The 27,635-nt window shown below is 50.6% G+C and overlaps 1 protein-coding gene across 1 annotated transcript in view; it reads left to right on the top strand.

Moving 5' to 3' along the window:
- AHDC1 (AT-hook DNA binding motif containing 1) overlaps window positions 1–27,635 on the top strand; it is an 84,893-nt gene that overhangs the window by 15,020 nt on the left and 42,238 nt on the right. The window contains 1 exon segment of the mRNA XM_072609524.1: window positions 21,327–21,402. The gene's annotated coding sequence lies outside the window, so the exon portion shown is untranslated.

Here is a 27,635-nt window from a genome sequence, read left to right as displayed (position 1 = left end):
TATTATCCCAAGCCACTGGTGCAGAAAAACTCTGTTCTTCCCACCCCCCAGTGAATAAATAGGGACAAGTCACTCCCTTCTCTTCTTCTGGTCTTCTAGCACTAACAAATAAGGCTCCAGAGGCTCCTGATGAACTTCCTCCTGACCCAAATCCCAGGAGCTACACACTGGGGCCAAGCTGGAGAGAGGGCTAAGGGGAGGACAGAAGGAGCCTAGTTCTTAGTGATCAATTAATAGATGTATGTTTGTTGATTGATTGATTGATGGATGGTGGGAGGGGAGATGTATGGGGCATGCATGGTGGGTGGGAGGGACCTGTTGGCAGGGAAGAGTTAGAATCAGAATTATATAACGTTAAAGCTGTATAGGATCTTAGTGTGAGAGCTGGGGTGGGAAGTGGGGGCTTAGAACACAGAATGTCAGAGCTGGGAGGGCCTTAGAATTTAGAAGAGTAGATCCTTCTAACTAGAAATTATTCAGACCAATCTCTTCATTTTACAAATGAGAAATATGAGACTCAGAAAGGGACTTATCCAAGGTCATACGGGGAGTTATCGACAGAATTTGAATAGGGGAGATGGTTGAAGGGCAAGGGTTTGAAGGAGAAGGGTATGGCATCTTCTGTCTTGCTCCACTCCTAGCTTTTTCATCCAGACATCCTTGGGGAGGAAGAGAATGGGCAGTATTTATAAGTGGATATTGGCTGAGACTGGGTATAGTTTCTGCCTTGCTTCCTACCTGGGGGACAGAGAAGGTCATTGCATTTAGCTGTGCATCTCAGCCTTCCTCCTCAGTTCCCACAATGGGCCCATCATTGTGGACTTGGCTCCACAGTAGTGGATATGGGGAGAAGAGACACAATACCATCAGGGTGGTCACTCCCACCAATGTAACCTGATGGGGTGGAAATTACCCCAGCAACAGCTGATGGATGGGAGGGGACCCTCCTCATTGGCTCAGAGCCACGGACACTCAGAAGGGCCCTGGCAGAGTTAGAACAGCCAAGGCTGGGGGTTAGTAGGGTGGGGTGGGGGGAAGCTCAGAGGGGAAATTTAAGGGAAAAGAATTAGACTCATAAATCTTAGAGTGTCTCAGCTTCCCTTCCCTCACGTTCTAATCTCTTACCAAACCTGATCCCACAATGCCCCTAGGCCTCTGTGTTGGGGTGGTACTAAGGGGGTGGTGGTGTTGGAGGAGGTAGTGACATGGGTCTTGGGCCTTCACTGTTGGGTTAGAGCTGCTCTCAGGATCTCCTCACGTTCGTTCCCTTCCTCTCCTTTACCTGGAGCCTTCCCTCCTTGTCCCACCTGAGCCCCATCTTCTATGGATAGGCTGGTAACCCCCAACCAATGACAATATTGCCCTCCTTTTTCTGACTCCTGCGCAGGTTATCTGTGTGGAAGGGGGTAGGGGGTACCCAGTCCCTGGAGTTCAGGACTGGAACTGTTAGCCCAGATTTCTAAAGTCTGTCTCTGCCACATTAGTGGGGGGAGGGGGAAATGCAGCTGCCTCAGTTTCCCCAGCTTTGACCTGTGGCTGAAACAACCCTTTATTCCCACCCCCAGCCCATTCTGTGACCAGGGTGGATACCGAAAACCCTGGGTGGGGCACTGGGGCTTAGGGGGAAATACCCTGCCTGCCCTCAGGGAGCACTGGTTGGAAAAGCCTAAGTAGGACCCAAGACCTCAATAATCCAGTACATACTTTCATTGCTGAGGTGGCAGAGTTAGGCAGTTCTCAGTGCCACCCCGGAGTTAATCAGGGACATCTCACTAGTAGAGGGGCTGAATGGACTTTTTGGTGAAAAGCGGACAAGGGCTGGGGTGGGGTGGGGGTGGGGGGCGGGATGGATCAATGTTGCCAAAACACTTCAGTTAAGAAAGGGCTGATGAGAGTGAGGGGGAGAGAGGCATTGGAAGGTTGCAGTGGGTGGTCCTGAAGCCTTCAGTGTTGTGATTTCCCTCAAGAACAGATACTGGAGTGTTCCAGGATCCGTTCTAGTAAAGCCCCTATTAAGACAGGGCTCCCATCTTTCCCTTTTGATATCTGCCTAGTGTTCCCCTTTCTAATGGACAGTGCAGAGCTGCCCAGCCCAAGGGACCCAAGAGCCCTGAACAGGGGGCGGGTCCCCAGTGGGCAGGGGGCGGGTCCCCAGTGGGCATCCTGCCAAAGCCCGCAGACTGATCACTAGGAATTCTTGTTGCTGAGAGATGGAAAATCCCGTTGGCTTGGAACTTATCCCTTCCCTCTGGAAGAGGGGAGGGAACCTAGGAGAGAGATTCCTTCCTGCCCCCCCCTTTTCTCTCTACCCTTCCATCCCCCTACTCAGCTGCCCTTCCCCCCTTCCCCCAGTCACTGGGCAGTGCCTGCCCCAAGGGTGATTCTTGGGTAGGTGGAACTGCTCTGAGGTAGCTGGGAGTGGGTATTTTGCCCAGGGATGTATATGCTCACCAGTGATGAGAGTGGGGGCCCAGACTGAGAGGACCCAGGCTGAGGGGCCACAGAATGGGAAAACGAGGGCTTAAGTAGGGGAGGACACTGGACTCTCAAGGTCTCAGTGGTCCTGGAGGCCTGTTTTCACATGCCCCGGGGCTGGAATAGGGCCAGGGCTTGAGTAGGAGTGGGGATAGACACTCAGGGATTGGTGTGAGTAAACTGCCACTGCACCCAAAGGAGTAAGGGGTGCAAGACTACATGTAAGAGGCTTGTGGCCAGAGAGGGTGGAGCCTTAGCCAACTCTTCCTGGGCCTTGTTCCTGGCTGGAGGACCTCCTCCTGGTGGCCCTGGCTCCTGGCTAGGAGTTTATTCTCTCTCCTTGGACAGGAAGACGAATGATTCCATTACGGGAGCGTGATTTTATTCCACGTGTCAGGGAGTCTGAGATTAACTTGCTCACCAGTCTGTGACAAAACCTCGCATGCACACACACACGCACACACACACACACACGCACACGCACAGACTTAGACAAAGACACCCATCACCCACAGAGATGCAGAGACAGAGTCCCTCCAGTCCAGAACTGGGGCAGATCATCCCAGATCCTAGTGTGAGGCTTCCTTCTCCCAACCTCTAACCTGGGATCTGGTGCCAGGCAGAGCCCAGGAGGAAGAATCTTTACCCATGTCCTCAAAACCCTAGTTCAGGGCAAGCCACACCTGGCAGTCAGCCCCTTACTGAGGCCTTTTAGCCACTCTTTCGGCTCAGCCCTGACCCTTTTCTCCTCCCTTTCTCTATCTACATACACACAGACACCTAGATACCAAGGCCCTCTTCTCATATATTCTCTCTCTGTCTCTTCTCTTTCTCTCTCTCTCTCTCTCCTTCCCTCCCTCCCTCTTCCTCTCTCTCTGATTCTCTCTTTCTCTCTCCCTCCCTCTCTCCCTCCCTCTCTTCCTCCCTGCCCTCTCCTTCTCTCCCCCTTCTCCTTCTCTCTCTTCCTCTCTTTCTCCCTCTTTCTCTTTTTCTCTCCCTCTGTCTTCCCTCCCTCTCTTCCTCCCTGCCCTTTCCTCTCCCTTATCTCCTTCTCTCCCCCATCTCCTTCTCTTTCTTCCTCTCTCTCTCATAACCCACACCCTTTTTTTAAACACATCCTCTCAGTCATACACACTCCCACTTGCTTGTATATACCTCCACGGTTGGGCACACACTCTGGCATGTAGGAGGAGTCTGCAGTATCTCCCCACATTTCCCTTGGCCCTTTCCTGCTGAGTATTCCCCACTGGGACACCCTTCACCCAGCTACCTCTTTCAGGCTCCTCCCTTCCATCCTCCTACAATGGAGGGGAAGGAACTTCCTAATTGTCTGAGGAAGGACACACTTATAACTTAAATCCAAGCTGATCCAGTTACCTGCTTCTGAATCACCTTCCACCCCCAAGCTCTGTACCTCCCCCAGTCTGGACTCTTAGTCACTCCCCATTAGCCCATCCCTGGGGAAGTGGCCAGAGAGATGCATTCCCATCAGAACTCCAGCAGCGTCTGGCCAAGGTAAAAGACAGGGCTTTAGGTGCCTCATGTTCCAACAGAAGGAATTGTAGAGGGGAGGAGAGCAAGAAAAGCAGAGAGAATCAGGGGAACGTTTCTGAAGAATCTGCACCTTTCCTGGGTTGGGGCAGAGAGCAATACCATGTCACCACAGACCAGGGACATCAGGATAGCCTCCTGATCAGTCTCCCTGCCTCCACTCCCACCCCAGTCCATCCTCCAAAGGCTGCCAAATCATTCTTCCTAAAGCACAGTTCTGACCAGTCCCTTCCTTTCTCAAATTTTCCATTGCCTACAGGAGAAATTCAACAGTCTATCAGCAGATAATTTATTAAGCTCCTACTGTGTGCCATGCTGGAGTCCAGTCTCCCTAAATTCACACTCTGGATGCCCATGGTCTGATTCCAGTTAACCTCTCCAGCAAATCTTCTCCCCCAGTCCCCAGTCTCTTAATTGCATCCTTCAGTTTCTAACTTTCTCCTGGACATTGCTTTCTCCTTTCTTCACCTCCAAATCCTGTCTATCCTTCAAAACCCATGTCAGGTCCTTTTTTTTTACTCAGTCTTCCTTGACCTCTCCCACCCTTTCAAATCTGGAAGAAATGGACCTAAGGAGTCATTCGACCTAACCCCAAGCCGAGCAGGAATCTTCTTCATGATATCCCTGACAAAAATAAGAGGGGTACTTTACTTGAGATGTCGAAGTTTCAGAAATGCTTCCCATTCACTATTTCATTCAGTCCTTATAATAATCCTGTGAAATAGCTATTACAGGAATTGCTGTCCCCATTTGACAGACAGAGAAACAGTCACAGGGAGGTAAAATGTGGCTTTTGGTCACAGCTCATGACAAGGGCAGGATTTGAACCCAAATCTCTCCTGATTTTCAGTTCTCTTTCCATCTGCCTCTCCAGAGGTCTGCCAGCCTCTGTTTGAGGACCTCCAGCAGTGGAAAACTCGCATCCCTCAGTGGCAGTTCATTCCACTTTAGGATGACTCCAACCATTAGGAAGTTTTTTCCTCTTCTTATCAAATTTTCTCTGCAACTTTTTTCCTTCCCCTGATCTTCCCACCTGTGCTCTGTACTCCCCAGTGGGCCCAAGTATATATATCATTAAGTGTTGACCTATGGTAAACCTTTGGCCAACCACCCACTGAGTCTGACGCTTTTAATACCCTGTGTCCCAAATCAGACTGTGAATTCCTCCATGGTAGGGACTAACCTGGCCTTACTTTTTCCCCACAGGGTGGGGTACAAACCAGATCTTGGTATGATGTACTAGAAAGTGCTTTAGAATGGGGGAGTCAGGAAGCTTGAGTTCCAGACCCAATCCTGAGAGCAGTAGCTGGAATCAAAAAGGCCTGAATTCAGATCCAGCCTCAGACTGTATAGTCATTTAACTTTTGTCTGCCTCAGTTTTCTCATCTGTAAAATGGGAACAATAATAGCACCTACCTCCCAGGGTTGTTGTGAGGATCAAATGATATACTATTTGTAAAGTTCTTTGCAAATCTTAAAGAACTATATGAATGCTAGTTATTAGCTAATGTTTCTGGGCTTTGTTCTTATCTTTAAAATGGTGTCATTGAGCTAACGGGTCACTAATATCTCTTCCATTCTTGTTAGATTATATTCGAGAAGAATATAAGCTCTTTGAAGGTAGAGACTGCTTCATATTTTGCCTTTATAGTCCAAGCATAGTGCCTTGCACTTAGTAGGTGCTTAATAAATACTTAGTGAATCTAACTGTTCTAAAGTCCCTTCCAGCTTTAGCCTCCCACAATAATTCACACTTGTGTAGTTTTTGGTAGTTTGTGAAACACTTTTCCTCATAACTACCCTGAACTACCTTAGATCTCCTTGAAGCTGTTCCCTCAAAGGACTGTTACTAGATGGTTCTGTGTTCCTTGAAGGGATGGGTGGATAGAGGTGGAGGGATAGATGGTTGGGCTGATAAATCTATTTCCCTAATATGCAAAGAAAGGAGGTTCTATAAGTCCTTCCTGCAAAATGTAGGGATAAGGGAAGTAGCGATCCACACCCTCATTCTTCACCTTCCTTTTTGTCCTTACTATGCTGGCTGAAGGGAGCGGGGAGCAGTAAGGAAGGTTTTGGTCTTTGTCCCAGGTGCTGGACCCAAGTTCAACAGAGGGTGGGTAAGCTTGGGTCACTGGTTAGTCTAAGAAAGTGGCCTAGGAGGGGAGATGATGAGGAAGGGCGCTTATCTGAGCCCTTATAACTTCACAAATGCCTGTATTTTTCATTCTCTCTCTTTTCTCTCCCCTACCTCCCCTCCGTAGAGCATGGATTTCTGTCAAGCTGTTCTTCCCGTGATAGATAGAGTCACTCACTTCCCTGGGTGTTCTGGGCTTTATCATCTAACTAGCTGAGTGACCTTAGAAAAGTCACTGAACCTCTTCATTTCCTCTTTTGGAAAATGAGGGAGTTTACTGCATGGGTCTCCGAAGTCTCTTCTGGGCTTGGCACTCTATGTTCACAGACTCTCAGGAGAAAGATAGAAGTGACTTCAAAAGTCATCATGACCACAAATCCCCCCTAATTTTCTAGCTTTCAGCATTCTGAGGTTCCTCCCAGTTCTGACATTCTATGACATTTGTGTGTGTTTGGGGGTAGGGGGGTGTATGGAGACAGAAACAAGCCCCACCTTAGGAGCTGCCTGGGACTCCAAGGTCCTACCCCTGCCCCACCCCTCCCCAGTTAGGGGAAAGGATTGGTTGGTTAACAACAGCTTGTTGGGGGTGGGGAACCCAGAGTTTCCTGGAGGCCCATCTGTGGTATATACATTCACTCCTGGCCCATTCCCTAAGGATTTCCCTGAAATTGTTCAGATGTTCCTGGAGGAGAAGAGCCAAGTGTCTGCTGTAGGGGCTGGGGGGGGGGGGGGGGGAGGGGGACTGGGCCTAGGAGAGCAGCACAGCATGGGTGACCTGTGTGGGCCTCGTGAGGGATTTGAGGTGAGGGCCATTCTTCCCCAAAATACTATTGAGTCACAAGCTGAAGGGGAGGGATAGGATCGAGAGGTGGGGCATTTCTGGGGGCTGCCTCCAGGTCCTGTAGTTTCCAGTTAGTCCTTGAAATAGCTCACCTGTGAGGTGGGGCTGGTTGGGAATTAATTTCCTGTGCTATTTTAATTTTGCTGTATTTAATTTGCTGTTTATTTTAATTAATTAACGGTGGGTAATCGCCTTCCGAGCATCTTGCTGTTTCTCTTTTGTCTTTCTTTTCGGGGGGTGGAAGACTTGGGGGTGCTGATTGCTAGGCTGGGGGAGATGGCCTTGGCCACCCTTCCCACTCCCGCACTCTGCTGTTTTCCATAGTTAGGTAGTCAGACCTTCTATACCATCCTCGATGGCATCCCCTAGGTTCCCCATTCTCGGAATTTGGTTCGATTTTTCAAGCATGTATTTAGCACCAGGTAATGTGTTATGCATAGGGATCTCAAGGAGTTTACATTTTTCTTGGGGATGAACAACAAGTAAACAGACAAGTAAATATAAAATTGGTACAGAGGGTTTTTTGTGTGTATGATAAGCCTTGATGGGAACTGGGTGTTCGAAGAGATGATAAGGACAAAGAGTATTCCAGGTAGGGGACTCAGCCTATGCAAAAGTATGGAGATAGGAGATGGAATGTTATATGTATGCTAGAGAACAAACAGACCAATCTGACTAGACCATAGCGTGGTAAGGAGTAGTAATGTGTAATCAGCCTGAAAGGATAGATTAGAACCAGATTCTAAATGGCCTTTGTCCTGTGCCTCACTCCCTTATTTCCTCTGAACTTGGGTTTCCATCCCATCACCTTAATCTGCCTCAAGCCCTAGCACCATCCTGAAGAGTGCCAGTTACCATGGCAATAGGGAAGGGAGTACCCAGATCCTTCTGTATGAGGCAGTGTGTCAAGAATACCGAACTGGAAATCAGAGCACCTGGGTTCCATTTTTAGCAGTGGCACTCACTGGCTATGTGACCTCAGCCTCAGTTCCCATATCTGTAAAATGGGAAAGAATCCTCACGATGCTTGTAAGGATCAAGTAAAATGCGGGATGTAAACAATTATCAACTTCTCTATAAGAGAAGCTCTTAGTATTGTTATGATCATACCCAGCACATATTTTGACCAGTGGAGGGGCTTGGCTTGGGCAGGGCTTAAGGGCAGAAGTGGAAGCTTATGAATTGGGGGTAGGGCAGGAAATAAAGGGGAAACAGTTCAAACTTTAATCTCCCCACATAATTCAATCCCCTAGATGTGATTTCAGGTCTCTTCTAGTTTTTAATCAGATGAAAATGATCCAGTAAGGGTTAACAGTCTGGAAGGAGCAGAGGGGAAGTGGCTTAGAGATGGGAGGAGGAGAGGAATAGGTCAGAGGACAGTGGGGGCCAGGAAGTGGGGGCCTCTGTTTCTGTGGGGAGGGGGGAGGAGGATGTGGGTTGGAGAGAAGGAGGAATGAGGGGAGAGAAGGGACTGGGAGAAGGCAGGACTCATGATGACCAACACACTGCCCTCCCCCTCCCATGTGTTAAAGCCTCTTCCCTGCCTGCTGCTCATGCCTGCATTTGCCCAGGCCACCGCCTATATTTGGCCATCTGGGTGTCCTTTGTCTCTGTCAGTGTGTCTGTCTGGGCCTGGGAGCACACTCAGAACCATACTGAGGCCTGTAATGGGGTCCAGAGGAGGCCTGACTCAAGGTTTGTGGGTAAGAATCAAGCAGAGCCTTGTTAGGCAGGAATCATAGGCAGGAGGAGACGGAGCTCCCACCATCAGGGAACCCTGGTCTGGAGCAGGAGGCATGGCCCCTGCCCTTGGAGATCTGCCAGGTAGGAGAGAGACAGTCCTTGTCCTCAGAGAATCTCTGGTCTGAGAAGGGAAACAGACCAATGCCTGCCTTGAGAATGACTGGGCTTGGGGTGCTGGACTGGACCTGGGGTTTTTGGAGGGAGAGAATCAATCAGTTAACAAACAAGTCTTTTGAGAGCCTGTTCCATGGGCAGGCCCCATGCTGGGACCAAGGTAGGGGGAAGGAGGATAGAGGGGATACAGAGGAAACATGAGACAGCAGCCCCATGCCTCTCTTGATCCAGCTCCCACAGTCCAGGTGAGGAGATCAGACATAAACAGGTGCCTCAGTAAGCCTATAAGACTTGCTGTATTTGTCCAAAAAAGGCTCGCCATTCATTCAAGCATTTACTGCCCCCCTCACCTCCCACCTGGGTTATTGCAAATAGTCCCCTAATTGGTTTTTGCTTCAAGTCTCTTCCTACTTCCATCCATCCTCCACTCACTTGCTAAGGTGATTTCCCAAAAGGGCAGATCTGACCACAACACTCTCATTATAATTTCCAGTGGCTCCCTATTACTTCAAGGATCACACACAAAAGTTCTCTGTTTTGCATTTAAAACCCTTCACCACCTGGCCCCAACCTACTTTTCCAGCCCAATTGCCATTTACCACCCATCACACCAATGGTAGTTTGACCCAACTGGCCTTCTTCCCATTCTTCATACACAGGTCTCCATCTCCCACCTCACTGACTTTGCACTCACTGCCCCATGTCTGGAATGCACTCCCTCTTCACCTCCACCTCTGGGAATCTCTGGCCTTCTTTCCCTTGTAGCTATTTTGTATCTGGATGTTCATGGTATCTCCCCTGGCTACATTGTAAATGCCTCAAAAACAGGAGCAGTCTCACCTGACTCAGTATTCTGAGAGCCGAGCACCAGGCAGGGCATGTATTAGACATGAATAAATTCTCATGCATTGAGGTGCTGGAGATAGAAAAACAAAAGCAAATAGTACTTGCCCTCCAGAAGCTTACTACATTCTCCCAGAGGGGAAACAAGTATCCTTCAAAGAAAATGTAAAATATTTAGAAAGTAACTCTTTCTCAAATCTGACTTGTATAAAATACCCTACTTGGCCCTTTTTAGTGAATATCTGCAGATTTTTTTCCCCTACTGATTAATTAACCCTTTGGAAAGGTTATTATTTTAGTGTTCTGGGCCTACTCAGGGTCAGTATAGTCAGGACCAAATAATTGACTGAGACGGTATGCTCCAAGACCTCTTTATTTATGGAGCCAATTCGCCAAAATTGCTTTGTAAACCCTAATGTGCTCTCTGCCTTCTAGTAAGAGGATGGGGAAAAGTCCCAACATTTCTGAGGATTTCCATCAGGAAAGGCTTCCTGGAGAAGATGGTACTTGAATGAAGCCTTGAAGGATGGGTGGAATTGATTTGGTTCTTTGGGATGGCATTCTAGAGAGGGTTACTGACCAAAGGCAGAGAGGCATAAGTGAGCCTGGAAAATTCAGGGCAGGACTTCTTAACCTGGGGTCCATTGAGAGATTTCTTGGATGGGGGGAAAATTACAACTTAATTTTCACTACCTCCAGAAATTGAGCATTTCCTTCAGTTATTTGAAAACTTCATTCTGGGGTGCCCATAGGTTTCCTCACACTGACACAGAAGAGGTTAAGAAGACCTGGTTGAGGGAATGAGTGATGATTAGAAAGGCAATAAGTTTAGTGAAAAGAGTACAGCAGATCAGGTTCATAGCCTCCCTCCAACGTTGACTAGGTGAGCAATCAAAGACAAGTCACTTAACTTGTCTAAGCCTCAGTTTCCTCACCTGTAAAATGGGAATCAAACAATTTATAATTTTGTAAACCTTCAAGTGCCAGGAAAATGTGAATTGTTCTTATCAGTCTGACTGGTGTGTTGCAGTGTGAAATGTCTGGAAAAAGTAAATTAGCGCCAGGTTGTAGAGAGAGTCTTGAAAGGCAGGGAAGAGATAGAAATAAGCATTTATGGAGCACCCAGTGGGTGCCAGACATTGTGCTAAGCACTTTTTTTTTTTTTTTTACAAATAATAGCTCATTTTGTCCATAGTTTGGACTTATCTTGTCAATGCTGGGCATCCGCAGGATCAATGTGACCAGACCTGGGATTTAGGGAAAGTCTATGGACAATTTGTGTAGGTCAAATGAGAGGATGAGGAGAGACAGAAAGCAGGAAGACCAGATAGCAGGCTTCTCATCAAATGAGATGTGTAAGTGTGAGCCATGCTTGTGGAGAGGAAGAGACAGATGTGAGATGGGGAATAAAACTGGACATCCATATGAACATTTAGAGCCCCATAGGAACAACTCCTACGTTATGGAGGAGTTCAGAAAAGACCGGATAGCATTAAAGGGTGGAATGATCAGAGATGAGGAATAGATGCAGTGCTGTCTCTCTCTCAGTGATTTTTTATTACTTGATTATTATTGTTTTTGTAGAAAACTTGTGATTTCATCAGGGAAACTCAATGCATGTTGATAGCTCAGTCAGCCAGCAAGCATTTATTAGGCACCTGCTGAGTTCCAGGAATAATGACTGTTGCTGGCAGTACAAAGTCAAAAATGAAACCTCCTATATAATAGTGTTGATTATCTGGGGCAATGAGACATTACCTGGCTTGCCCAAAGAGATCCCATCAGAAGTGGAATTTGGACTTGGCTAGGTTCTGTAACTCTGTAGCCACTCTCAGAGGCAAGATTGGAACCCAGGTCTCCCCTAACTTCAGCACTAGCCCCCTGTCCATTTAACCACATTGTGTGTGTACTCCACATTTATCTCCATAAACATGGTCACTTCCCCAATAGATGTTAAGCTCCTTGAGGGCAGAAATTGGTTTTGGACTTGGTATGCTCAGTGCCTTGTTCATATTCGGTGTTTAATAAAAAGATGGAGAACAAAAGTGAGATAGATGAAGAGGGGAGGGAGGAGGCCAGTGTGAGCTGTGGATACTAGCAGAATGATTGTTGGGGTCTTGGCTAGCTAGAGGATGATGATGGGCCAGGCCAGGCCATATCAGGCCACTACAGCCCACTGGGGTTTGGCAGATTATGGAGAGCTAAGGAGGAGGTCAGTGTCTCTAAACATCAGGGAGGGGTAGAGGCCCAAGTGTAGGAAGCTTCAGCATTCATTCTGGCAGCCTCAAAATCTGCCCCGCTTGAGGCAGTATGGCAGTGTCCAGAGTCCCTGAAGCAGCATGGTCTAATTGCAAGAGCCCTAGATATGAAGTCATAACATTATTAAGATATTAAGTCATAGCAGAGATTTAGAGCAGAAAAGGCTCTTTGAGATCATGTGATCCAACTCCCTTCTTTTACCAATGAGGAAAGTGAGGCCCAGAAAGGTTAAAGCACCTGGCCAAAGTCAGTAGTAAGTAGCAGGCCTGGGATTCGAACCCACATCTCTTGCCTCCAAGTCTAGGACTCTCCCCATTGTACCATGCTGCTTCCCAGATTCCAGCAGCTGTCTCTCCTTCCTTGATGTGTAAAATGAAAGGGTTAGGCTAGATAATCTCCAAGATCCCTTCTGGCTCTAAATTTTTTGATTCTCTGAGAGCCCAGACAAAACCGTGACCCGAGTACAGATTTGTTGAGGCAGGCTGGCCGCCTAAAGAGGAGGCATTGTAGAAGTGGGCAGCAGAAGCCCACTGAGAGAATATGTGGTAGGAATCAGGAGAATAAAAATCTCTTGAGGACAGAAACTGGATTGTGTATTTGTATCAGTGGTCCTGGGTCCATAGGTGTTTAATAAATGGCTGTTATTGGATTGGTTGATTGACCATAAACTCCAGCAAAGAGCCTGTGGCTAAAGAGAAAGCACAAGTCATGGTGAGACCCTCAGCTTTGTGAGACTAGATCACAAGAGGGGCCAACCTTGATAATATTTTGTCTTTTCTCTCTATGGCTTCAAAGTTTTTGAAAGGCTCTACTCACAACAATCCCATAAGGTGGTTTGTGAAAGGGACCATTTAATGAGATGAATTAGATCAAATTAGAATGAGATATAATTTGGCACATGATAAGTATATAAGAAATGCTTATTTCCTTCCACCATTATACAGATGAAGAAACTGAGGCCCAGAAAAGGTAATTGATGAGCATATAGCTAGTAAGTGGCAGATTTAGGACCCCAGTTACATTCTTTGGATTCCATGCAGGGCTCTGTCTTCCACAGGGCACTGTTAGAGGCAGACAGAGACTCTATTTGGGCACAATAATGGGGCCATCAGTTAATCCAAACAGAGATGGAAGGTAGTGGAAGGTAGGCTCTAAGGAGAGAAGTGCATTTCCTAATAATGGCATGTACTGGGATGCCAGGAGACTAGCCATTAGTACTTGGTATCAGAAGGTTAGACAGGTAGGGTACGACCAGCCTGAGAAACTTAGACTTGATTCACTAAGCAGTAGGGAGTCACTGAAAGTGTGATGTCCTAGAAGCTGGAGAAATGACTATCCATAGGGTCAGGATGGTTCAGAGCAAGGCACGACTGTTAGAACAGTCTAGGTAAAAAGTACGGATTAGGACAGGAGCCATGGCAATTGAGAGAAGGGAGCAGAGGTCAAAGAGAATGGAAAGGTAGAAGGGATGGGCCCTGGAGATAGAATGGATGGAGCTCCTGAGTAAGAGATGAATAGTCAGTGATGATTGAAGGTGGGAGCCTAGGTGACTGGGTGTTTAGGACAGACTGAGAAGGTAAGCTGAGCTAAATTATCAGAAAATGATCTTTCTCTTTGGGGGCATTTTGGAGATGATGCTGTATAAACCCAGTGCATTATTCAGGGAGGGAGGGAGTGGTTAGAAATTTGGGATGAGAGTTTGGGAGAGAGGTCAGTGCTGTTGTCAGGGAAATATCTCACTCAGCACTTCCTGCCTTGGGGGCCTTGGCCCCCCAAAGGACTCTGTTCCATGTGATATCTCTGGCTCCCCTTCCCTTCCACTGTCCTTGTTCCTGGAGGTCAGTAATGGTGGGAGGTTGGTAGGGGAAGGGAGAGTCACCCTTCTACCCTTAATCTTGGCCTGAGTTATGTTGAAGGTGGGGGGAGACGGGCAGGGACTGAGTTTACCCTGACCCCTTGTCTGTTTCCAGTGACTCAGCTAGTGAGTCCCTGTCTCTGGTATCTGCTCACCTTCCCTTGGGCTCTTGGGTGGGGGTAGGGAAAGGGTGGTGGTGGGGGGACGACTTGCTCTTCCTAGGAGACTGAACTGGGCCTCAAGGCTTCTGGCTCAGGCTTCTGTTCTGGGACAGGAGCTGACAGGAAACTCCCACCCTGGCTTGTCCCTTTCATTCCGGTGGGGGATGGGGAAAGGGGCATGGAATGAGGTTCCGCAGGAGGCCCTGGAAACCTAGGTAGGAGTGGTTGGGGGGAGGTGGGATTTTGTAAGAACTTCCGTCACCTAAAGTATGGTCTGAAACCAGAACAGGAGGTCATGTGATCTCAACCAGACTAGGCCATAGTGTGCTGGGGGCACCTGAGCGATGATAGACAGTGGTCTGGACCTGGTCAGTCCCTTTGGTGTAGAATCAGGTGGGAAGAGGATTTTGGAGGTTTTAGAGTATGTGCTCTGGATTTTGCCTATGAATAGTTGCCCACTTGCCCAAGGTGGATGGTAGGTACTTAAGTCAGGAAGAGATGGGGGCACACAAAGCTCTTTTTGGTGCATCTTAGGGAGAGGTCACCTGGAGTAGACAAGATGAATTTGGGGTTCCCCTTTGTAAGGCTCTTATAACCAAAGGCAGGGCCATCATTCAGGCTCCCTTAACTCTCTCCTCAGACACCCCAGGCTGTACTTCCTCCCTCCCCCTCCCATCCCATCCAATTGCTTCCTGACAACTTCTGGCTTAGCCATTACCAGGCAAGCAGCAGCTGGACCCTCCAAAAGGGGGGGTTTCAAACCCCCCCCCCAGCTGCTGCCAGCCTTCCTGGCCTGGTTTCTGTGGAAATAGGGGACAGGGGAGACAGAAATAAAACACTGTACTTGGGTAGGGGTGCGGTGGCCAAGCTGGGGTTAGTCCTCCCCCTTCTCCCAAGGCCATGGGCAGAGCTGGGCCTGTTCCCAGTCTTCAACCTTGGCTCCCAAGTCTGAAACTAGGCCCCCTACTCTGACTTCAGTGGGGTCATTGCTTCCTTTTTCCTCCTCTTTCTGGGATTCTTTGGAAGTAAAAACTGGAGGAGGGAGAGACCTATTATGTGAGTGGAATAAGATCTTGAGAGCTTCCCAAAAAAAGGGGTCAGCAGCTTGGGTGGAGGGAAAGTTTAATGTTTTCCCCTGTTCCCCAGAAAAAGATTGCATCCTAAAGTTGTCCTTAGTGGAAGGGGAGGGGCGCACCTTGGAATGGTTACTGCCACCTGGAAGCCTAGCACTATTATTTACTCTTAAACGTTTAAGCCTAGAGCTCCTTATATTTTGAAGTATTTTGCCTTGGGCCCTATAGGGCTGTAAGTCTCCACCCCCTCCCGCCCCCTGTTTGGCAGAGGAGGAAACTGAGGCCCAGACAGGATAAGCCAAACCACACAGTGAAGGGGCAGAATCGGAACTGGAACTCTGGTCCCCGGCCTCCCACTGCGAAGCTTTTCCCCCCTACCAGCCCTCCCTTCTACCAGTCCCGGAGGGCTGGACCCAGAGCAGAGCCGGAGCCAGGCGAGCCCCTCCCCCGAAGCCCCACGTGACCACAACACAGCGGGCAGTCCCGGGTCTGGGGATGCTGAGTCCCAGCCAGGAAAAAGCCGAAAACCCCAAGTCTGCTTGGATCCTCGGCCTCCCAAAATAACGCGTTGGGCCCCCGGCAGAAGCAAATTAAGATAAAAATTGGGGGGCGATCTCAGGTTGTGGGGGGAGAAGGTGGAGGTGAGGAGAGGGCCAGGGGTCCGGACACTGGGATCCAAGCCCCCTCCCCTGCCGGCCAGCCCCTCAACAACCCGTCTGCCCCCGCCCCCCGCCCAAGGCAGGGCTGCGCGTCCTGGGGAGGGGGCGGGGCGGGCCCATAGCGCCCGGCATGTGGCTCTCCTTTAGGGGAGACTTGGCAGGGGCCGGCGCTGGGAGCAGCCTGGATGATGGAGAACATTAGGAATTTCCTGCAGCTGGAGCGAGCGGCCCGGGGAGCAGGCGGCCGGGGCGGAGGGGGGGGAGAGTACTGCAGGAGAGAGGGGGCGACCGGAGGGGAGGGGATGGGGGCAGGAGAGGGACAGAGGGGGTAAGGGGGCAGAGAAAAAGAGGGAGGACCAAAGGGGGCAGAACAGTGGCGGGAGGGAGGGCACAGAGGCCAGAGGAAAGGGGGAGGAACACGAGGGAGTAGAAAAGAGTGGGGGCGGCAGAGGCAGGGGGGACAGGAGAGGGCAGAAGATGGGCACGAGTAAGGGGACCAAGGCCAGAACTAGGCAGACAGGATGAGGGGCACAGGGGGGCGGGGAGCTGCTGGGATGGGCTAAGGGCGGGGGTGGGGGGGAGCGGCCCGGGCCTGGGCTCCGGGCGCCACCACGGCTCTGTTCGGGCGGGGCCGGTCTCAGGATCCAATTTACTTTCCGCCTTCCCCCAGAAGTCCGGAGAAGGTTTGGGAGGGGGGCGGATCCCTGCCCTCCGGGTCACCGGAGCCTTCTCCACAGCCCCTCCCCAGGCGCGGCCTCGCCGCCCAGCCCAGAGGAGGCGTTCCCCTGGAGACGGGTGTGGGGTGGCGGGGGGTGAGGTTCTGGGGGACGGGGCGGTTCCCAAGGACTGAGCCGGCCCCAGCCCTCGTCTCGCCCCTCCCGCCGCGGGTTTTTTCGGGTTTGGCAGGTGTCCAGCCCTCCTCCTCCATGCTGCCCCCCCACCCCAGCCTTGGGCTGAGCAGAAAAGAGAGGGGGCCAGGTGCAGGCTGCTCCCCTCCCCCCCACCCCAGTCAGATGCTCCGGAGCCCTCCCCGGGGAGGGGGGGAGGGGGGAGAGCAGAGATCAGGGGCAGCTCCAGGCTGCCAGGTAGCCAGAGAGCAGCGGAGAGAAAACCTGGAAGCAGATTCCTCCTCAGGCCCGGGACTGGGGCCTCTCTGAGGCCTGTTATGGGGATGGTTCTGGACCGATCCTGCAGGCCCCCCTAGTCCCAGGACATCTGACATCATTATCTGGAATGGGAACCTGAAGCCCCCAGGTGTGTGGGGGGAGAAGGGGCAACCTAATTTATAATGTGTGCCAGGGAACCTAGGGTGGCATCCCAGAGCAATTGTGTCCTTTTTGGCTTGGAAAAGGGTGGGAGTTCCTTGGAGCCCTGATTTTTCCACTAGTGAGGCTATGGCTACTTCCACTGGTGGTAGGTGAGGGGAGAGAACTTCTGTCATGCCTAGGCCCTGCCCCCGAACTGAAAGAGGGTGAGACCAAACCCCTTGGACCCAGAAGCAGAGGGAGAGTGAGCACATGATTGTTATTAGCACTCATGAGGCTGCAGTGAGGTGGAGGGGGTTATAAAGGGTTGGGGGAAGTGGGGAGCCAGAGAAAAGAAGGAAGTGTGAAGGGAAATGGTGAGAGTCGAAAATCAATCGTTTTCCCCCTCCCCCTTAATTGAAGACTAAGACACCCAGTAAATTGACTTGACAATTTGGCTAAGTGATAGCTAAGGGATCTGTCTGCTGTCCATGGCCCCCACTGAAACCTGTCAATCTTTTTCTAAGCCCTTCTCCAATCATCCTCCCATCCGGAGAAGAAATAGGGCTGGGGGTGAACTGTTACTCCCTCAGGGCCCAAAATGCCCATCTTGGGAGGGAGGGAATAATCTCTAGGAGACATCCCTTCAAACTAGACCCAGAAGATAGGCACCTTCCCCTGTTACAGGGGGAAAATAGGGGGGAACCTGAAGGGGAGTGGGTCCTAGTAACCTGAGCCAGGGAACAGAGATTAGAGTTGTTCTTCCCTCCCAGATCCCCTACCCCCCCCCCCCCACTGGACCCTCTGAAATCTGTCCCCTCTATCCAGGACTTTGGGAGAAAAGGGTCCCTTTATGTCAAACCTTACAAATTCTCTGTGTATTAAGTGTAGGATAATGGACAGGGAGAAAAACAGGGTCCAGAGAACAAATTCTCTACAGATTTGGCTGATTTCAGAGAAGGATTGGGATGGGTTGGGATTTAGCTGTGGAAAAGATAGGGAAGGAGAGAGAACCACTGGGGATAGGTCAGCTGTGGAACAGTAAAATGCAGAATATTAGACCTAAGTAGGAAAGACCTTGGAAATAGTACAGGATGGTCAAAAGAATCCTGAAGTTTAGCCGGAGGACCTGTGTTCATTGATTTTGCAACTGTTACCTTAGACAAATCACTTACCTATTCTGGGTCTCAATGTTCTTATCTGTAAAGTGGGATAATAATATTTTTTCGGTTTCCTTCCCAGTTGTAAGGAAAGTGCTTTGTAAATCTAAAGCACATTAGAAGTGTGAACTGGCTTTATAACAGAATGTCACAGCTGGGAGGGGCCATAGAACTCAGAATGTGAGGGCTGGGAGGGCCTTAGAACACAGAATGTGAGAACTGGAGAGACCTTAGAACACAGAATGTCAGATTTGGGAGGACCCATAGACCACAGGATATCAGAACTGGGAGGGGCCTTAGAGGTGAAATAGGTTTCTTTGACAGTCCACAAATGAGTCAAAAAGTACTGTTAACATGTTTCCTCTGTGCAGATTAGCCCCTCTCCCCCTCACTAAAGGACTTCCAGCAGAGCCCAGTGATGGTGTTGGCTGGGGTGGTGTTGCTCATGTAGAGGTCAGCCTAGAAGGCTTCAGGGTCCAATCTGAATTTCTCTATCTCTTTATTCCTTGTTTAGTCCTTTGTTAGTGGCTGAGGAGGGGAAGACTTCTCTCCCTCCCTGGTTTCTAACTGTTACCCCTGTTTTAGGGAGAGACATTGGAGACACATAGCTTCCCTGCCTCCCACAATTCCCCAAGTCTCTGAGCTGAGGGGACCTGAAAATGAGGGAAGAGACATGGAGGCCCCTGGCCTGTCCCTGCGGCCTTCACCAGTTTTAAGCTGCTGGCTGGATTGTACATAGCCTTATGTATCCCTGAGACACACTCTCCACCAAATATACCTTTATCCCCTCTTCATCTTTTGCTCCTGGTGACCATCTCTCCTCTGATCAGTCCCTGAAGGTTCTTCAGAACTTTTTGAATAAACCTCAGGTAGATGCTTTAGGTCTAAGGATACAAGTTAAAAGTTCTATTCATTTCGGTTGCCTTACCTGAAAAGTGTTGGGAGTAATTGTTTTTTCTCTGTGACTTACCTTTACTGAGCCTCAGTTTCCATATCTGTAAAATGAAGGGGTTTTACTGGGTTCCTTCCAGCTTTAATAATAACAGTAGTTATAGCTGTCAACATTTATGTAGTGTTTTGGGGTTGACAAAGCATTTTATATACATTATTTCATTTGCTTCTTACAATACTCTTGTGGTAGGTAGGCAGTGCAAATGTTATCCCAGTCAGCTAGTGAAGACCTGAGTTCAAATCCAGTCTCAGACACTAGCTTTGTGACCTTAGAAATGGCACTTGATTGACTCAGTTTCCTCAGATGCAAAATGGGAATCATTAAAATACCTTTAAGTTAGTTGAGGATAAAATGAGATAATATTTGCTAAAACAAAAGCAAAACATTTCCTTCAATGGTCAGGTATATAGTGGGTGTTATATAGATGCTTCGTCCCTTCCTTTCCCCTTATCTCCATTCTACAGATGAGTAAACTGAAGCTCAGAACACTTGTCTGTGGCTTGGGGTGGGGTAGGGTGGGGTGCGGTGTGTGATTGAGGCCACCTCCCTCTCCACTTATTAAGTGGCACACTTGTGAGGTGGGCCAGGAAGGGATTTTTAGAGCCTGAGAAAGAGTAGGTACTAATGATGCTTGGTGACTACATTTTTTTCTAAGGGGGTTCTGGGAATGGAATAGGAGAGGAAAGTCTCTCCCACACTTCCCCATGCAACTCCCCACACTCAGATCAGGAGCTCCCCAGGAATGAAGACTTATGTCTTTGCTCTAGTCTAGACTCTCTGAGCCTAGGTTCCCAACGCTGCCTACTGGAGCCTTGAGACACTAATCCCACTAAACACCAAGTGCTGGGCAGCTAGATGGCAGATGAGTTGTGGTGCCCAGCTATGAAGCACAGTCATTATTATAGTAAATGTCACAGTCATTGCTGTATAAACCCTCACCCTACCACAACTCCTTCTTTGAGCAACACACCCCTTTTGTCCCCCCCAGGTCCCTCCCATCAGAATCTGTGAGGTCTTTGGGGAAGTAGGGCTAAGGACAGTGAGGCTGGCTCAGGAATCATAGGATACCTTGAAAATCATCTAGAGGCCACCCCCCTCTCATTTTTACAGATGAGTCAACTGAGGTTCAGAGAGATGAACCCAAGGTTAGGCAGGCATACAAGAGCCAAGATTCGATTCCAGGTCCCCTGACTTGGAATTTAATGTTCTTTCCATGACACCACTATGGAAGACCGAGTGTGCGTGTGAGGCTGTCAAGACATGTGTATGTGAAGGAGGGAGGGAGGAAGAGAGAGGGAGAGGAGAGAGGGGAGAGAGAGAGAGACCGTGTGACAGACTTTGTCAGAGGGAGACAGGCGCCTGTGAGACTGTAGCGTGTGTCTCTGGGAGGGTGTATCCGTGTGACAGACTAAGGGAGGGTTGGGGGGGGGGGATAGAGTTGAATTGTATGTGTCAGAAGAGTAGCAATAGTGGTGGGGTTGTCTGTGTGATAGAGGAAGCAATGGAGAGAGGAGAGAGATGGAGGGCAGGCGTGTGTGGAAAAACTAAAGAGAAGACTTTTGAAGGTATCAGGCTGTGTTGGGAGGTGGGGGGAAGGCTGTCAGGCTGTGTGGAAGGGAATCAGGCTGGAGAGAGAGGGGACCGGGCTTGGAGGGGGTAGTCCGGAGACTGTCAGGCTATATTTTGACAGGTTGTGTTGGGAGGGATGTCAGGCAGTGTAGGAGGGGGTCAGGTTGGGCTTGTAGAATTAGTCTGGGAGGGAATAGGACTCTATGACTGCATTGGGCTGTCTCTTCTCCATATCTCCATCTCTGCCCCTTCGATGGAGGGTCCTGCACTCCCCTCAGGTTTGTTCGTGGGCAGCAATTGGCTCCTACCCCCAGCCCATTCAGGCCCCCCCCCCAAAAGAAAGAGTCAGCTAGCCCAGTTATTTTTATACATCCTCAGGCCCTGCCACAACCCCAGTAATTTCACCACGGTGCCTAAGTCAGGAACAGGAGTGAATTGACCTCTTAACCCTTTCCCCGCTGGGGGATTAGACTCAGTTTCCTGTTCCTTCTCCTCTAGAACCAGTTCCATCCTGCTTGGGGGGGGGGGGGGGTGCACCATGGAGGATGTGGCCAGAGCCCCCCTTTGGGGGGAGGCCTGGGGGAAGGGGCTTGGCAGGCAGGCGAGAGCCAGGCAGGGAGTGATAAATATTGAAGAGGAGGGATTTCGTCGCAGGCTTGGAACAGCTGTGGATGTCACACTATCTCTCCACAGGTTTACTGACCCATTTCCATTCTCGCGGCTGCCGGTCTCCTAGCAACGGCAACAGTCCCCCCAGAACAGGCGGAGAGTGAGTGTTTGCCATTAGCCACTGCCGCATCTGTGTCAAGGTTACCCCGCTCCCTGCAAACCTGGCTCGGCTTGTTTTCAGCTGGAGCCCAGCACACCCTGTTCTCCTGCCCCCCTCCTGGCCTCGGCCAGGGAAACTGAAGGGGAGGGGGGAGCCTCTGAGGACTGAGGGAAACAGCTGGAAAGTAGAGAGAGTGGCACCCCCTGTCCTCTTTCCCTCACCCCAATTCAGTTCCACAGAATGTTTCTCCTGTTTGTCTGCCTGAACCTAAGTCCCTAGGACCTAGGTCCTGGCCCCACCTCCTCCAGGAAGTGTGTCCTAACTAACCCCACCCAGGTCCTGTCACTCACTGACTTGGCACTGCTGGCCACTTGGGTCCTGGTAGCTCCACCTTCTTCAGTCCTTCTGTCTCTTGGAGGGTTTCTGGGCTTCTCCTTACCCTTCCCTCCCCACAGCATCCAACTAGTGTCCCTGAGGGCAGGGACATACCACACACACAGACACACACACACACACAGACACACACACACACACAGACACAGACACAGACACAGACACACAGACACACAGACAGACAGACAGACACACACACACACACACACACACACACACACACACACACACACACACACACACACACACACACACACACACACACACACACACACACACACACACACACACACACACACACCCTCTTCCAGGTTAAACACATCATCCAGTCTAGTCCCCTCATTTTGTGGATGAGGAAAAGTTGGCTCAGAGGAGTTCAGTGAACTGCCCAAGGTCACACAGCTGCAACATGGCAGCCGTGGAATTGAATCCTTTCATGCCCTGCTTACCTCTCTGTGGTTCCCTCTGGCCAGGGGCTGTGAGTTCTCACGTCAGGGAATCCCTGAGGGCAGGAACTCTATAAAGGTAGGGTACTATGAGTCCTCTCTAAGTCCTTCCAGAAGCCCCCTGGGCCATGACTGTGTGCTCTAAGGGGTCCCTGGACCAGAGGTGGGGTAGGCGGAGAGCATGGCACCCTGATAACCATTATTAGATCCTCGTATTAGGGACTGAATCTCCATTCTAGTTTAGCAGCTGAGACCCTTCAGGCCATTCTGAAACATCTCCCACTGCTCTGGCCTTTACCCTCTCAGGGTGCTCTTAGAGCCCTAAAGACTGGGCTGAAAAGAGTTAAGGCAGCCCCCCCACACACACTTGGCTCAGTCCTTTCTCCCCCTCCTCCCCCTCCTCCCCATGGTATGTAAGTCCCCCTAGGCTGGGGGGAGGGCTTCAATGGCCTGGTAGCCATCATGTGGTCAGCCTAGACCTGACCAGTCACATTCCTGCCCAGGGGGCGGGCCCAGAGCCAGAGGGGACTGGGACTTGGTGGGGGGCCAGGTTATAGAAGGGTCTAAAGCTGGGAGGAGTCAGGGGAGGAGTATCATAAAGAAGGGAGAGGGGGATTTGGGAGGGGGAGGGAAAAGATGAGAGTCTTAACCAAAACTGGCCTTCAAGTTAAAAACCCAGTGTCTCTGGTCCCACTCTGCTGTGCCTCAGTCTCCTCCCCCCACTCCGTTATTTCCCCCCTCAATGTCAGAGAATAGAACAGCAAAACAGAGAAGCCCCTCTACCTCCACCCTCACCTCTGAGAGGACATGAGAACCAGACCCAAAAAGAGAGAAAGAAGTAAGGCAGGGGCAATTATGTGGGGGTGGGGTAAGAGGTGGAGGGAAGGGTTAGTTCCAGGTCTGATTTTCATTAACCCTGATGTCCAGTTTCATTTTTGGTGAGCAGAGTTACTCTTCTCAGCTACAGAGCTGGGGGGCTAGGGGAGGGCCTTGACTTTCTAGATGAAAACTGCGTCTTTCAAAAGGAAACAGCACAGACCTCTGAAAGGCAATGGTAACTCAGTGTGTGGCCTTGGGATCATAGATTTTGAACTGGAAGGCACCTTAGAGGTTAAAGGATCTAGAGCATAAGGGGACCTCAGGGACCATCATCCAGTCCTACTCTCCCATTGTGCAGATGAGGTAATTGAGACCCAAAGATGTTAAGGGGTCATAACAGGTAGTAAAAAACATTTGTGGGATTTGAACCCAAGGCTTCATGACTTCAGAGCCAGGGCTGTTTCCATTACACTGTAGGCCTGCACCTTCATTTTTACAGAGGTAAAATGAATTGCCTGAGGGCCCCCGTTGGTACTGGTGGCAGACCTGAGATGGGCTTTGTTTCCAAATGCAGGTCTCTTTCTTCCGTGCATGGTGTAGTGGATACAGAGCTGGCCTTAGGGCCAGGAAGCCCTGGGTTCAAGTTCTGCTTGGAACACTTCCTGGCTGTGTGACCCTGGGCAAATCACTCTTTAACCCCCTCTGTGCTCTAGGCAACTCACCCAATACTGTAAATCAAAGAGAGGGTCATTTCCTCATCTGAGAGTGCCCTGTACCAATGAAATCACAGGCCTTGTCCTTGTTCCTTCTACTAACTATGCTGTGTGGCCTTTTAAATCACTTTTCCTGTCTGAGCCTCAGTTTCCCCTTTTGTAAAGATAATTGTAAAGGTTTGTTCCAGCTCTTCTATTCTATGGTTCTTTTCATTCTTTGAGTGTGTTTGGGGGGAGGGAGCCAGAAGGGATGAAGGGTGACCCTGTAGGGGATAGGGGGGAGGTAGGGTAGCTGCCAGGCAGAGGGGGAGTTTGCAATGTGATCCTGAATCTAAAATAGCCTGGGTCATTTTCAGCTGCTCTGGCCGAGGCATCTGATCCTAGGGAGGGCAGTGGAGGTGGAAAGGGGGGAGGCAGGGAAGGTTCTCTCTATGCTCCTGGGAAACCTAGCCCCTGGGGCAGAGGGGAGGAGGGAAGGAGAGAGAATTCACCGGCAGACACATGAGTGGGACAGAGTGGAAAGACAGGGCATACAAGGGGTTAATGAGCCACAGGGCTCTGCCCTCCTTCCCGAAAGCACCCTTGAGCCAAGGTGAAAGGTTAGCTCTAAGGAGGCCAAGTCTGGTGGAGAGAATGCAAGGTCCTTGTTCCAGGCTGGAGAGCAGACATGGACTCCCAGAAGGAAGGGCCCTTTGAGATCCTCCGGAGTAAGTTTGAATAGACTAGATGTCATCAAAGGTGTGAGGCCTTGGAGGGCAGTGTGGCTAATTAAAATTGGGTTTGGGGCTTAAAATAAACTGCCATCCCTTAGTCTTATTTCATTTACTTACATCTCTCTCAATGGGGGTTTCTATATGGTATAGCTGGAAGGCTGACTCTATGACCTTGGGTAGATCATTTCCTAATTCCAGACCTCAGCTCCCTCCCTTGTAAAATACGGCATTGTACCAAACCATCTCTAAGGTCCCCTTTCAGCACATAGAATGTTGGAGTCAGAAGGGACCTTAGACATCATGTGGTACAAACTCCTTATTTTTACAGATGACAAAACTGAGGCCCGGAGAGGTAGAATATCTTTTTGTCCCAAAGGGCTTCTAATCCCAAGATCAGTTTTAGAGCCTAGGTGGGGTTTGGGTTCCTGGGGAATCTTTCATAAGATCCAGAATTTCTGGAGTTCTCTAGAGGGATCAATGCTTGGAATAGATTCCGTGTCAGGTAGGGATTTCATTGAGAGGCCCAAGAAAAGGTGAGGTGTAGATACACTGTGGGGCATCTCTAAGGTGAGCGCCTTTCTGAGGGCTGGGATGGCATTCCCCAAGGACATCACCTTAGTGACACTGTCTGTGTCTACTTCCCACCCATTGGGAGCCACACTGCAGGGGGCAAAGGTAGGGAATCAGAGAACTCCTCCCCTAATATTTGAGTGTGTATGTGTGTGTGTCTGTGTGTGTGTGTCTGTGTGAGGATAGGTGATTGGCAAGAATATAACCATGAAACTTTGCCTGTGCCTTGGGGTGGTGGGTACTAGGGTTTGAGAAGGTGATTGGCACACTGTCACTATGAAGGGATGAGGGTATAACTGTGAGATTAGATTGCTACCACTGTTTGGTAGACATTGGGCTAATCTGGGGATACTAGGGGATACTAGGAAAGGCCAAAACAATCCCTCTCCTCAAGGGGTTTACTGTGGTAGGGGTTGGAGGAATAGTGAAGGGGAAGCCAGATCCAGAATTCTTGTGGCCTTGTGACGGGGTGGGACTTGGTTAGGACCTGAGGGTGCCCAGCTGTGCCTGTGGGCAGTGACTGATGGAGGAGGTTTTGTTGTGCCTCTGAGGTCTGGGTGTAGCTGGTCCTGTGAGTGTGGCTGTAGGTAGTAGGTATGTGAGAACAGAAGACATCCTGAGAGAGAACAAGTCCCTATTTATGCTCTCCCAAGGCCTGGGGCTAGACTGGGCTGGGCTGGACGCACACCCTCCTGGGGATGCCCATGTGCCCAAGAAAGCCTCCACAGGTCCAGTGGGGGTGCATGGTCAGTCTCTCTCCCTAGGCACCTTTGTCCTCTAAAGGAGCCAAGAGTCTTGACCACTATATCTTCATTCCACCCTCTCCCTTCTGTGTACTCCTCTCCTCACCTATAATGTGCCAATCAACAGAAGCCCTGTTCAGGGATACCCTGTCCCCAGTTCCCCAGTCCCCATCTCCTCTCCTCCTGATACAGCCCAGGATGGGGCTTATGGTAGGGAGGGTACACAATGTTGATTCTGAGTAAGGGAGCCCCCAGGTCGATGAGGGGAGGCGTAGATCCTGGAGGAGAACCAGAGTCTGGCTGTTCACATCCAGAGACCACCAGGGAGGCAGAGGCCTGGGCTGTGAGGAGGAAGCATTTGGCAGAACTCAGGAAGTCTCCCTGGAGGAGGAGGAGGTATCCCAGCTGTCCCATCTCCCTTCCCACCTCTGGCTCAACAGATGCTATCAATGGGTAGGAAGACAGAATCTAAAGTTCCCACCAGCTCAGGACTTGTGTGTTTGTTGCTGGGGGGGGGGGTGAAGCAGGGGGTGGCCAGTTCAAGAGCTGGCCAGCGGAAGATTTTCAAGCACTTAACTGCCAGGAAGGCTAGAGAAAACACCTCTGTACACATCCAACAGATGGGCCCTGAAAGTCTCCAAAGTATACCCTAGGCCCACCCTGACCACCAGGCTAGCTTCTCACCTTCCCTCCTTAGGAGGAGTTCAGTTCAGGGGGGCCCTGGGAGTCAGGGGTAGGAGCTGGGGTGGTAGTGCAGGGGCCAAGGAAGTTGGGGGGGATGTAGACCCAGTGGCACCGAAGCAGTTAAGAGACCGCTTTGGTCCCTACGTTCCATCAGACAATTAGTGAGGCCTCCTGACAACATCACACTGAGCCAGGCAAACCTCTCCCCCCTCCCACCCCCCCCATAGGCCCCCCCCACTGGTTCAGCTGTTTATTCTGAGCCTTTAACAATTGGGATTCTGACTTAGAGGAACGGGCGCCCCACTCTGCCCTCTGACCTGCTGTTGCTGTGGCAACCGGAGCCCGGGTAGGCCTTGGTGCTGTGTTAGGATTACAGATCTGAATTCACAATCTCCAAGCTCTCCTACATCACATCGCCTTGGCCTCAGCACAGTGCTCTGGGTCCCCATTTAGTTTTGGGAGGGCACTGCTGTCCCCAGCTCACCAAGGCCCCGTGTGGCCACCTCTGGGCTGGAGCAGGACTCCAGTAGAAGAAGGTGGGCAGAGAGGCTCCTTCACCCTGTCTTCCAGAAAACCTTCTTCCCTTCCTCACACCCCTGCCTCCTTGGCCATGTAGGGTGTAGCCCAGGCCGAGGGCTCGGGGTTGGGGAGGGGGGCAGGCAGTGGGTGGTGCAGTATCAGGGCTTGGCTCCTAATGGCTCCCTCCATTCTTTCTGTGATTTCTCCTCTCCCCCTCCAGTCAGGGTACCCCACGCCCCAAGCTCCTGGTGCCAGGAGCCCATGCCCCCGAGGTGCCGGCCTCCATGGGAACAGGGGCGCCTGGCCCAGCCTGGCCCCTCCCAATAGCTCTGCAGCAACTGCCCTGTGAAACCTGAGCCAAACGCATCTGGGAGCCTCATGTGCAGACACACATTCCATTTGTGGCCAGGCCCCCCCCTCCTGCCTCCACCCTCTGCCTCCGCCTTCTCACACTCCCCCTTCTCTCCTTTGCCTCCCCCCCCACTGTCACTTTTTGTCTCCCCCATCCCTCCTCCTCCTCCTCCTCACACACACACTCTCTCAGTCTGTCTCCCTCTGTGTCTGAATGTGTCTTCTCTGACTGTCTCTGTCTCTTCAGGGCCTGCAGTATGTCTTTAAATGTCTGTCTTTGTC

Source organism: Notamacropus eugenii, chromosome 5 (genome assembly GCF_028372415.1).
Source record: "Notamacropus eugenii isolate mMacEug1 chromosome 5, mMacEug1.pri_v2, whole genome shotgun sequence".
Classification (NCBI taxonomy): Eukaryota; Metazoa; Chordata; class Mammalia; order Diprotodontia; family Macropodidae; genus Notamacropus; species Notamacropus eugenii.
Note: the sequence above shows the minus strand (reverse complement) of the source record. Positions and strands in the feature narration are given on the sequence as shown.